At 42.0% G+C, this 12,580-nt stretch overlaps 1 protein-coding gene across 6 annotated transcripts in view; it reads right to left on the bottom strand.

Annotated features, from left to right (window-relative positions):
* Positions 1-12,580, bottom strand: part of ETV6 (ETS variant transcription factor 6) — a 285,690-nt gene that overhangs the window by 201,834 nt on the left and 71,276 nt on the right. The window contains exon 1 of one of the 6 annotated variants that reach the window (XM_063712035.1): positions 6,163-6,317. The exons of the other annotated variants lie outside the window; for them this stretch is intronic. The gene's annotated coding sequence lies outside the window, so the exon portion shown is untranslated. Of the gene's footprint in view, positions 1-6,162; positions 6,318-12,580 lie in introns of those variants that run through there. 6 annotated transcript variants of the gene reach the window in all.

Raw genomic sequence — 12,580 nt, 5'->3', positions numbered from 1 at the left:
GAATTATCTTGGTCCAGACCCTGGACAGAAAAAAACTACTCCATGACCACAGGCCGTTCCTGAGTCCAAACTTGGGTGAACTCTACCATCCAAGCCAACAGCCTGACAAGGACCAGAGGGGATCAGGATCTTCTCCCTACTCCGGGCACAAGGTCAGGCCTGTCCTCCTAGCCAACTGGATATGCCACCAAGGGAAAGAGTGAGAGGATGACGCTAAGTAGCACAGACCCAGATGACTATTATGGGAGAGAGGTTAGGAGTAAGTGAACATGACCTGTCTACAAACCCCAAAACTGAAGAGACTCACAAAAACACAAGCACAGCATGATTTCCCTCATCTGCCTCCATGAACTGCATACACTGCACGTTACAGTCAAAGCCAACCACTTGCCATGGCCTGCATGGCAAATGTTCTCCCATGCCTCTAACTTCTCTGAAATCGTCCGCCCCATGTGCCTTCCCTAATTTATCTGACAGATGCAACACTCTCTCCCACCATCATAAGTCTTCTCTCCCAAGGAGAGGTAAGCACTCTCTCTCTAAGACCTAAGTTCTAAGGGACATATAATAATGCATTCTATTTTATTTTTAAATTTATTATTATTACGATTCTTGAAACAGGGTCTCATCCTGTTGCCCAGGCTAGAGTGCAGTGGTACAATCACAGCTCACTGCAGCCTCAACCTCCTGGGCTCAGGTGATTCTCCCACCTTAGCCTCCCGGGTAGCTAGGACCACAGGCATGTGCCACCATGCCTGGCTAATTTTTTGTAGAGATGGTTTCGTCACGTTGCCCAGGCTGGTCTTGAACTCCTGGGCTCAGGCAATCCACCCGCCTCAGCATCCCAGTGCTGCGATTATAGGTGTGAACCACCGAACCTGGCCTCATAACGCATTCTAAATCTTAGTTTGCATACTGCCTCTCCCAACTAGATAGCAAGTTCTTCAACTGCAAGAACCAGGCTTTATTAAGACAGTGCCTGCCTAGTTCCTTTTAGATGATGCTAAATAAAATAATGCAAAGAATTGACCTGATTAGACACACAGAGGAACAAAAAAAGACTGATCTTATAAGGAACATAGCTTCACCTGCAAAGAATTTAACAAAAGATGAAGTCAACAGGCATTAACTGTACTGAAGTCATGACTGAAGAAACAGTTGCTCCAAGCACTGTGGGGCTGGGAAGTTAGTGGGAGGAACAAAATTAAAATAAGATATGTAGTCTGTCTTCTGTTGCTTATAACCAAATCCCTAAAACTAGGTAATTTACAAAGAAATGAAATTTATTTCTTACAGTTATGGAGGCTAGGGAGTCCAAGGTCAAGGGGCCCCATCTGGAGAGGGCTTTCACGCTAGGAGGGAGTCAGCAGAGTTCCAGGACAGTGCAGGGTAACACAAGGTAAGGGGCAGAGCATGCTATCTCAGGTCTCTCTTCCTCTTCTTATAAAGCCACCAGTCCCATTCCCATAATAACCCATTAATCCATTAATCCATTAACGCATGAATGGAGTAATCTATTCATGAGGGCAGAACCCTCATGACCCAACCACCTCTTAAAGGCCCCATGTCTCAATACTGCCATACTGGGGATTAAAGCATTAAGTTTCAACATGAATTTTGGAGGAGACAAATACTCAAACCATAGAAATGTCTTGTCTCCTATGAAGTCTACATGCTACTTCTTCACACCAAACTGAAATACAAAGTACTGAGGACTCACCTTTATTGTGCTTCCCACAAACATTCTCCCAGTGTGCAGTACTACTGCTGGTTTCAAAATAATGGAGTCACGAACACAAAGGACTCTGTTTTGCACGTGGACAACTGATTATATATACATGAATATATTTATGGCAAACCTGTTTGCAATTGCCAAGATCCTAGCACCAACTTCAACGCCCATCAATGAGAGAGTGAATGAATAAACTGTGTATAATCGGGTCACGATGGAACATCATACAGCAGACAAGGCAAATTAACTACTGTGATGCATAGCAATACAGATGAATGCTGGCAGTCAAGACGTTAAGTAAAAAAGTAAGTCCCAAAAGATTATATATGGTCTGATATCCTTTTTATAAAGTTGAAAGGTGATAACAAATACATATCTATATAGCTACATACTTTTTATGTGTATATGTCTTATGTTTTTATGTGCTCCATTTTACAACCATATGTAAGTGAAATAAAGTATACAGAAAAGGAAAGATAGATGCATACAGGGTTCAGACAATAGTTACCTTGGGTAGAGAAAAGAAGGGAGAGGAGGTGTGAGAAGGATGGCAATCTGCTCAGACACAGGTTATGCTCCAGGTCTTAGATTTGTTTGGGGGGATGGGTTTATGGTCACTGCTACAGACAAGGTTCGTGTTACCCCAGAATTCGTAAGTTGAAATCCTAACCCTCAATGTGATGGTATTTAGAGATGGGGCCTCTAGAAGGTGTTTAAGTCATGAGGGTAGAGCCCTCATGGATGGGATTTAGGTCCGTATAAAAGAGGCCTTAGAGAGCTCCCCGCCCTTCTGCCATGTGAGGACACAATGAGAAGTCAGCAGCCTGAAACCCAGGAGAGGGCCCTCACCAGAATTTGACCATTTGGGCACCCTGACCTCAGACTACCAGCCTCCAGATGGAAAGAAACAAATCTCTGTTGTTTATAAGCCACTCAGTTCATGTGTTTTGTTATAGCAGCCTGAAGTGACTACATAGTTGCTTATTACACTATTTATTTTATATCATTTTATTTATTTATTTATTTAGAGACAGAGTCTCACTCTTTCGCCCAGGCTGGAGTGCAGTGGCACAATCTTGGCTCACTGCAACCTCTGCCTCCCAGGTTCAAGTGATTCTCCTGGCTCAGCCTCCCGAGTAGCTGGGACTACCGGCGCCCGCCACCACACCCAGCTAATTTTCATATTTTTAGTAGAGATGGGGTTTCACCATGTTGGCCAGGCTGGTCTCAAACTGCACCTCAAGTGGTCTGCCTGCCTCAGCCTCCCAAAGAGCTAGGATACATACAAAGCAGACAGGTGTCTTGTAAGGACGTGAGGAAGGGGGAGAAAGGACAGCTCACACTGCATCTACCACAAACTGATTTACACCTGCCATCCTCTATCTAAATTATCAAGCGGAAGGAGGCAAGAACAGTGCATCCCTACGCCCCTTCTCAGTCTGCAAGCCACCTCTTTCTTCCCAGCATCTGCAGGGGGGACTTGAGCTCTGGACACCACCAGATGCACTTCAGTTACCTCAGCACCACAAAGCACTCATGGGCTGGCATTAATCTCATCTCTGAATATTCTGACCATTTTCAAACTGCATCATAAATCCATGCTTGTGACACCGAGTACGTGGAGCTTTTGGCAAGAACACCCTTGTGAATCTGTATTTGCGCACGAAAATCCATCAGTTCTATCTTCTGCTAGAAGTTATACTAAGCAGATGAAGCTCTCCCAGGAGGGTCTGGACCGTATGCCCTAGAGAGAGTGTGCGGCAGATGTCAGAGAAAAAGACAAAGGGGGGTGGGGGGTGGGGGGAGGGAAAAAGACTCCCAGTAGGAGACAAATGATTCTGAAGAATCTGCCCCAGGGGGAAATGTGGCCAACCAGAACGCGGAAACACATCCAATGTCCACAAAAGACATGGCAGAGAGCTCTCGCTTCTCCAAACATCCTCAAACCAAGCCCCTAACCTGAAATTTCAGTTGATGCCAGCTTATTTTTTCTCTTAAAAAAAGCTAGGGAGTTAAATGTTGGAACCAGAATAGCAAATTTGATCTGCTCACGGAAGCTTGCCTGTTAGCCTAACTGTGGACATTTTTGTGCCAGGATGACAATCAAGTTTTTTCTCCTGGCGAAGACTGGAGAAGAGTTAGCCATGGTTTAAAATGAAATGAAATGAAATAAAATAAAACAGCAAATGTATTGTGCTGAGTCTTTAAATATTCAAACCATGCCTAGAGAAGCAGAGGTCAGGTCTGAGCCCCACTCCTCCCCACCTCCATCTGGACCCTGACCTTACTATTCCTAATTTCAAGGAGACTCCTTCCTCTACTTACTCTAGGTTTCGCAGGGATCCCCTAACAGCATAAAACTGTATTACAGTACTCCCTGTCCCCAGCCCCAGCACAGGGCTTCAGTCTACTTCCATACTTTAAAATGCTCTTCCATACTCTCAGCAAACACCCCCGCCCCCTGCCCCATTTTCCCTGCCAGGCTGAGTCCTGGGCCTCCTTTGCAGTAAATAATCTTGGTGAGATCTTGCCAAAACGTTTCCTAATCACATATTTTCTTTGTCTAAAGAGAGTTATAGATGCAGTAAGTAGCCTGTGTTCCTAGTCCTTCCCACATTTTCAGAAGCCCATGTCATTTAATATGAAGCTTCGTTTGCTTCTTTGAGCTACCACCAGTTACACTTTATTTTGGAGCCTGTATTTAAATCCTAGATTAATCAGCATGTAGAAGAAAACTGTGGTAACTCCTCTAACCTTGCTCTCTAAACATATGATGTCTTGACCAGGGGATCACTAAGGATCCTTCTAAGCAGCCCCTGGGACCCAGAGCCAGACCTCAAGGAACAGCTAAGGCTATGGTTATCTTAGTAGGGTCTCCACACACTACTACACTCCTCCTGGGGTTTCTACGGTTGCCCTAAACTGTGGATTCTTTGGCACCAAATCCAGAGAAGCATAAAGAGGGCCCTGACGGGGAGAGACACCTAACTCTGCCTTTTGCAGTCTTGAGGCAGGTTACACAGCAGGACGCAGGCCTCGTATGAACCGCTGGGAAGCCCAGCTCATCACCAGTGGGACAGTGAAGTTTTACCTGATAGCTAAGATTTTGTAGATATTCATCCCTTAAGGCCAAGGGAGAAAGGGCTAATGGAAAATCAAACCACTAGACAGCCACGAGACTGAAGCAGAAAGCATCAGAAAGCCCCAACTTGAGCCATAGTGGCTGCCCTGCAATGCACCCAACATTCCTCTTGCTAAGTTCATTCGCTGGTTCTCCCACTGCTTTCTGGATCAGGTCAAAGTGCCTATAACGGGGACTAAAGGCCCTTTAATCACGCCTCAACATTGTATCTTTCACTCTTTTCCTGTATACACCAGACTCTTCCATGAGGTGGTCGGCTTCCTTTGCCCGTAAGGTACCTACTTCGATCCGGTTCTCCTAGACCACCCTGATGTGGCTAAGATTGGGGCTCTGGAGTCAGGCAGCCGAGACTCTAACAGGCAGCCCAGACTCCACATTTCCCTGGTGTGGGACCCTGGGCCTGTTAGCTAACCTCGCTCAGAAACTAATAGAAACATCTTTCTCATATGGCTGACATAAAGATTAAATGAGCTAATACCTGTAAGAGACTTGATCAGTACTTAGCACACGGGAAGCACTCAGTAAATGCTGGCTGCTGTTGCTACCATTGTTATCATTATTCCAGTTCACAGCAAACTTTCTCTGTGCTTTAAACCCCTTTAGTACATATTTGCATTTGGCACTGATCACACACTGCTTTGTGCTATTACTCGTCATCTTACACATATGGCTTCTCTCAACTAGGCTACAAGTCCGTTAAAGCTAAAGACTACAGCTTATGTGCTTTTCTTTCCCTACAATGCTTGAAAGTGTCTTAAATGGAGGAACACAATAAATGTATGCTATTTAGCAATAATTGCACAATACTGTACTTATTAAGCATTACTTTGGCTAGAACTGTGTTTTAAGTTCTTCATATTAACTTAATTTACTGATTTCTCATACTCAGCAATCTTGACTAAATGAGTGATGGGCACCCAGGGATGTGTCTACTCATTTTCTTATTAAGAAAAAAAGGGGGGGTGGCGCTCGGTGCGGGTCACGCCTGTAATGTCGGCACTTTGGGAGGCCGACGCGGGTGGATCATCTGAAGTCAGGAGTTTTGAGACCAGCCTGGCCAACATGGTGAAACCTCGTCTTTACTAAAAATACAAAAATTAGCCGGGCGTGGTGGCATGTGCCTATAATCCCAGCTACTTGGGAGGCTGAGGCAGGAGAATCATTTGAACCCGGTGGGGACCGTGGGGAGGGAGGAGCCGGAGGTTGCAGTGAGCTGGGAAAAAAAAAAAAAGAAAGAAAAGAAAGAAAAAAGGTGGGGTGGGGGGGGTGGGGGGGCGGTGACTCATACCTTTAAATCCCACCACTTTGGAAAGCCAAGGCGAGCAGATCATTTGAGGTCAGGAGTTTTGAGACCAGCCTCACCAACACGGTGAAACCCCGTCTCTATTAAAAATACAAAAATCAGCTGGGTGCAGTGGCGTGCGCCTGTAGTCCCAGATACTCAGGAGAATCACTTGAACCTGGAAGGCAGAGATTGTAGTAAGCTGAGATTTTGCAGTCACTGCATTCCAGCCTGGGTGAGAGTTAGACTCTGTCTAAAATAGGAAAGAAAGAAAAAAAAACGTATTGCCAAGCAAACTTAAATTTTAAGAAAAAACTACAACAGAGCATTGAAAGTCACAGCAGGGCCAGGCGCGGTGGCTCACGCCTGTTAGTACCAGCACTGTGGGAGGCCAATCACTTGAGGTCAGGGGTTCGAGACCAGCCTGGCCAACATGGTGAAACCCCATCTCTACTAAAAATACAAAAATTAGCCAGGTGTGGTGGCACATGCCTGTAGTCCCATATATTCGGGAGGCTGAGGCAGGAGAATGACTTGAACCTGGGAGGCAGAGGTTGCAGTGAGCCAAGATCATGCCACTGCACTCTAGCCTAGGCAACAGAGCGAGACTGCATCTCAAAAAAAAGTCATGACAGTCTAAGTTGCCGTATGCATCTCTGTACCACTCCAAAAACATCCCAGACCCTTTTCTGACAATCAAGGTGTGCAAAATGGTCTCTAAAGGGCATGAAAGCTCATAAAAGGCAGAACAGTGAATTCCTGACAGATGTAAACAGTAATTTCCTACTTCACCTTTGACAGCTCCATGCCCTGGGAAGAGTGCTTGAGTAAATAAAGACAAACTGAATCTACCATAAACTCTCTATCCCACCTACTGGTATCCTATCCTACCCACTGGGAAGAAAAATACAGTCATTAGTCCCTGGTGAACACAAGAGCATTGATGTCAGGCAAATCAAGAAGACAAATGAGGAAGAGTAATTATTTCATAAACTGCAAAACTATCCACAGCTTTTAATGTAGCTGACTGGTAAGCCTAAAATACCAGCACCTTTTTCAGGAGTAAGAGTGACAGAATTTTCTGGATTAAATCAAAGATATTTTAAGCTGTCTTATAACACAATGGAATTTTACTTTGTGTCCAATTCAGGGGTGAACACTAACCCTGAAGATTTTCTTGTAAAAAGAAAATATGTGAATCAACAAATACTTCCACTGTGGACTAAATTTAATGTCTTCGAATGTTTAGTCTGACTGTGGCTGGCTGTGTTTGAAGAAAGGCTGACAAACTCTCTGTATATGTATGCAAAGACTGTTTCTTTCAAATTCTTTTTTTAATGGCTGAGAAGAAAAAGGTTGAAATCATCCACTTTTGTTCAATCATATGAACATAATGCCCCATTTTATCTTTATTACAGAAAAGATTAAGGCAAGAATGTACTCTAATTTGCTATTACATTTACATCAAACTTGATCGAGATCATCTTCTCTATGCATCCTCTCTTCTTCCTATCACCCACGTACACATTCATATGTACATGAAAATACACACACACATGTGTGTGTATTGCTGGTTTTTATACATTTGCTTCCCACTTCTTGGTTTTTACTCAGAGAAGAAGAAGTATTAAAAAGTCATAAGAAAAAAAGTTGTCACTTCTATTTTACCCAGAAAAAATTAGGAAGTGTCCCAAATCTCAATAGGGAACTTCCCAGCAGAAAATAGAGCTCTGTTATTACACACGAAGGGTCTGTGCCCCTAAGGGTTTCTAGGTTTCAAAGGCGTGATTTAAGTAGCCTGAATTTTCCATTTCTTTTTTTTTTTTTTTTTTTTTTCTGAAATGTTCAGGGACAATGAAGCACAACTGATCAACAAATCGACCAAAAGGTATCACAAAGCTCAATACTGGTGTACTCTGGATGGTCCTATTTACCCTGTTGAAAAGTTAAGACAGTGAAAAGCTACACATTACAAATGACTATAACTAAAGCCAGCATTAATAGGGAAAAAGGTGCCTAGCTAGATGACACTCTGCAGGCCCACCAAGCTCTTCATGCAGTGGCAAATCCCTCCACTTGGGACACTGTCCCCTGGGCCAGCTCCTGCCCTTCACCTGGTCCTCACACTCATGCCACCTCCTAGGCCTTCCCTGACCACCGACCTGGAATAGGATCCCCCTGGGCCTGCATCACTCTCTCTGTCACCTACTCATTTCTTTCCGAGCACTGATTGTTAGCAGAAATTATCTTGTTCGTATTTTACTTATATTTTGTCTGTTTCCTCACATTAGAATATTGGCTCTTGGGTATTAAAACACCGAGGCTTTACTTTTATGGGTTGTATCCTCAGCCCCCAAAATACTAGGCATTTTATTTGAACTCTAGGTATTAATTAGATAATATGAAAACATGACCGTTAGCTTTATTAGGTGTGATAATGACATTTTGCTTGCTTGGTTTTTAAGTCTGTTAAAAACACAACCTGAAGTATTTATAGCTGAAATTATGAGTGACTTATACTTCAAAATAATAGGGAAGGGGAAGGGTGAGAAGGATGTAAGGATACAGATAAAACAAGATTAGTCACGTAGTGATCACTGTTGAAGCTGAGTGATGAGTACATATAATTCATCATACTGTTCTCATTACTTCTGAATATGTGTGGAAGTTTCTCTAATAAAATCGTAAGGCCTGAATGTAAAAATGAAACAGGTAATATTCCATCTATTTAACTGAATATTTATTTGATCTTAGAGTAGAGAAAGACTTTCTAAGCAAAATATTAAAGGAAAAAACCACAAATAATATGTTTTAAAAGCTAAATAACATTAGATGCTCATTTAGTCTGTCAAATTAGTAACATTTCAAAAAATGCCACAAGGCAGAGGCGGATTGTTAGAGGCACTGATTTATCTGCCGCTAAGGAAAAAAAACCCACTTTATCATTTACAATTATTTTGTATTTATTGAAAGAACTAGATGTACACATGATGTTTACATTCATCTTAAGTAAAATTAATTGACTGCATTGTTCCTGAAATTTCTTACATGCAGGGCCAACTCCCTTGAATCACTTTTTTCTCAGTTGTCAAAGTCAGTGACAAATGACCACCTTTACCCTCTATCCATGTGGCAATACACATCTGTTGAATTAATTGTCAATTAATTTTATAACACAGTGTTTAGAAAAGTCAGGATTTCATCTTTATGCATATTTCCATAGTGTACTTAAACTCCTCTTGGGAAGAAAAAAAAAGCTAAACAGTAAAGTTTGGGAGGCCACTATATGAAGTTCATATTATGAGACAGTATGCCACAGGAAAAAAAGGTAACATAAGAGAAAAGTAAAGAGCCCTTTAGGGAATTTTTTGGGGGCAATCTGTTTCTGAGTTTACGGCCTGGTGACATTTCCAGGAAAACAAACTTTATACTCAGGCTCAAAGTTTGCTCTCAGTTCCTTGAGGTATGGGAATCAAAGAAAGAAACAGACTTACAAAGCAGTCTTGAGAAGTTCATCCCCCTTTCCTCCTTCCATTCCTAGTACCATGAAGCTATGTTAAATGAGAAAATAATACAATCTAGCGGCAGATACAATCATGGCTAAAAACTGATCATAATTAGGGTCCATCAAAAAAGGATGAGCAAATTTATTTATTAAAGTTCTTCTGACATTTAAAAAATTTGATCTTAGTTGCATTATAGTTTCAATGTCTTATCTACCATGGAGGCACCAATATGAAAAATGTGGCTAAGTCTATGTGTTACCTATGAAATGTGAAATTAAATTAGTCTTGTAAAAATTCAAACATGGCCTGGCTCAGTAGCTCATGCCTGTAATCCCAGCACTTTGAACGCCCAGGGCTGGCGGATCACTTGAGGTCAGGGGATCAAGACCAGCCTGGCCAACATGGCAAAACCCCGTCTCTACTAAAAATACAAAAATCAGCCGGGCATGGTGGAGCGCACCTGTAATCCCCACTATTTGGGAGGGCTGAGGCAAGAGAACTGCTTGAACCTGGGAGGTGGAGGTTGTAGTGAGCAGAGATCAATCCACTGCATTCAAGCCTGGGCGAGAGAGCGATTCCATCTCAAAAAGTCACATGTTCATGTCCAGTTTGAATTATTGAATCTACTCAAGGCAGAATCTTTAAGTAAAAACAATTAGCATTCACAATGAAAGTGCAAACAAAAATATGCTGTATAAGCATGGTACTGGTACCAAAACTGATATATAGAACAATGAACAGAACAGAGGCCTCAGAAATAACACCACACAACTACAACCATCTGATCTTTGACAAACCTGACAAAAACAAGCAATGGGGAAATGATTCCCTATTTAATAAGCTGTGTTGGGAAAACTGGCTAGCCATATGCAGAAAACTGAAACCCCTTCCTTACACCTTATACAAAAATTAACTCAAGATGGATTAAAGACTTTTTATGGTTTTAGGTCCATAAAAACCTATAAAACCATAAAAACCCTTGAAGAAAACCTAGGCAATACCATTCAGGACATAGGTATGGGCAAAGACTTCATGACTAAAACTCCAAAAGCATGGCAACAAAAGCCAAAATTGACAAGTGGATCTAATTAAACTAAAGAGCTTTTGCTCAGCAAAAGAAACTATCATTAGAGTGAGCAGACAACCTGCAGAGCAGGAGAAAATTTTTGCAATCTATCCATCTGACAAAGGGCTAATAATCCAGAATCTAGAAGGAACTTAAACAAATTTACAAGGAAAAAACAACCCCATCTAAAAGTAGGCAAAAGATATGAACAGACACTTCTCAAAAGAAGACGTTTATGTGGTCAACAAACATACAAAAAAAAGCTCATCATCACTGGTCATTAGAGAAATGCAAATCAAAACCACAATGAGATACCATCTCCTACCGGTTAGAATGGCGATCATTAAAAAGTCAGGAAACAATAGATGCTGGAGAGGATGTGGAGAAATAGGAACGCTTTTACACTGTTGGTGGGAGTGTAAATTAGTTCAACCATTGTGGACAGTGGCGATTCCTCAAGGATCTAGAACCAGAAATACCATTTGACCCAGCAATCCCATTACTAGGTATATACCCAAAGGATTATAAATCATTCTACTATAAAGACACATGCACACATATGTTTATTGTGACACTGTTCACAATAGCAAAGACTTGGAACCAACCCAAATGTCCATCAATGATAGACTGGATAAAGAAAATGTGGCACTTATACACCACGGAATACTATGTAGCCATAAAAAAGGATGAGCTCATGTCCTTTGCAGGAACATGGTTGAAGCTGGAAACCATCATTCTCAGCAAACTAACACAGAACAGAAAACCTAACACCGCATGTTCTCACTCATAAATGGGAGTTGAACATGAGAACACACGGACACAGGGAGGGGAACATCACACACTGGGGCCTGTCAGTGGGTGGGGGCTAGGGGAGAAATAGCATAAGGAGAAATGCCTAATGTAGATGATGGGCTGATGGGTGCAGCAAACTACCATGGCACATATATACCTATGTAACAAACCTGCACATTCTGCACATGTATCCCAGAACTTAAAGTATAATAATAAATAATAATAATAACAAATAAAACATGTGAGAGTTTAAAAAATTTGCTATACAGATTTATTCACTAAATTGTGGTCTGAAAGTCCTTAATCAGTGGTGAAAATGAGCATGACACATATAGTCCGAAATTTTCATTCTTAATTTCAGTCTTACTTCCTGATTTTCCACATCATTCCATGGAAGTCACTGAACTGTGGTTTGTGATACATAGAAACCAAAAATACCAACAATGCAGCAGAAAGAGGCATGAAATTTGTTTAAAATCATGAATAGCTAACTTTATGTAAATGTTTGCTTAAGACGACAGACCCCAAATCTGTAGTACACTATAAGGGAAAGAAAATTATCCTGAAAAATGAAGAAACCCAATGGATTTGCTACTGCTCCAATTGCAATGGAACCCGGATGCAGACGGCTTACAGCTGCCTCAGCATGATAAATGACCATGCTTATTCCTCCATCCATATTAGAAAGAAATTAGGTCTATACTCAGTGGGATGCAGGACAGAGTCTGGCCTAGGAGGCTTCCATAGAAAATGGCTTCATCTGTGCCACCAGAAAATGTCGACCAGGCTTTGAGCACCTTAAAGTCTCCTACCTACCTATATATGATGATGCAACATTTTCCTTGTCTACCCTGGGATCCAAAAGCAAAGAAGATTTTAAAGAAAAGAAAGTAAGGAGCATCACAGAGGAGCAAATGCCCTTAAACGAATCTGAAATAAAAGGTCTGAGATTCATCTGAAGCAATGAGCCACTCTCAGCATTCTTCTATTAGAGGGAGACAGGCTAGGGAGAGGGCTGCTTTACGGCCAGTTCCTGAACATGGTGCAACTACTGTCTAAG

This window comes from Pongo abelii, chromosome 10, assembly GCF_028885655.2.
Source record: "Pongo abelii isolate AG06213 chromosome 10, NHGRI_mPonAbe1-v2.0_pri, whole genome shotgun sequence".
Classification (NCBI taxonomy): Eukaryota; Metazoa; Chordata; class Mammalia; order Primates; family Hominidae; genus Pongo; species Pongo abelii.
This window is presented reverse-complemented; position numbering and strand designations above follow the sequence as displayed.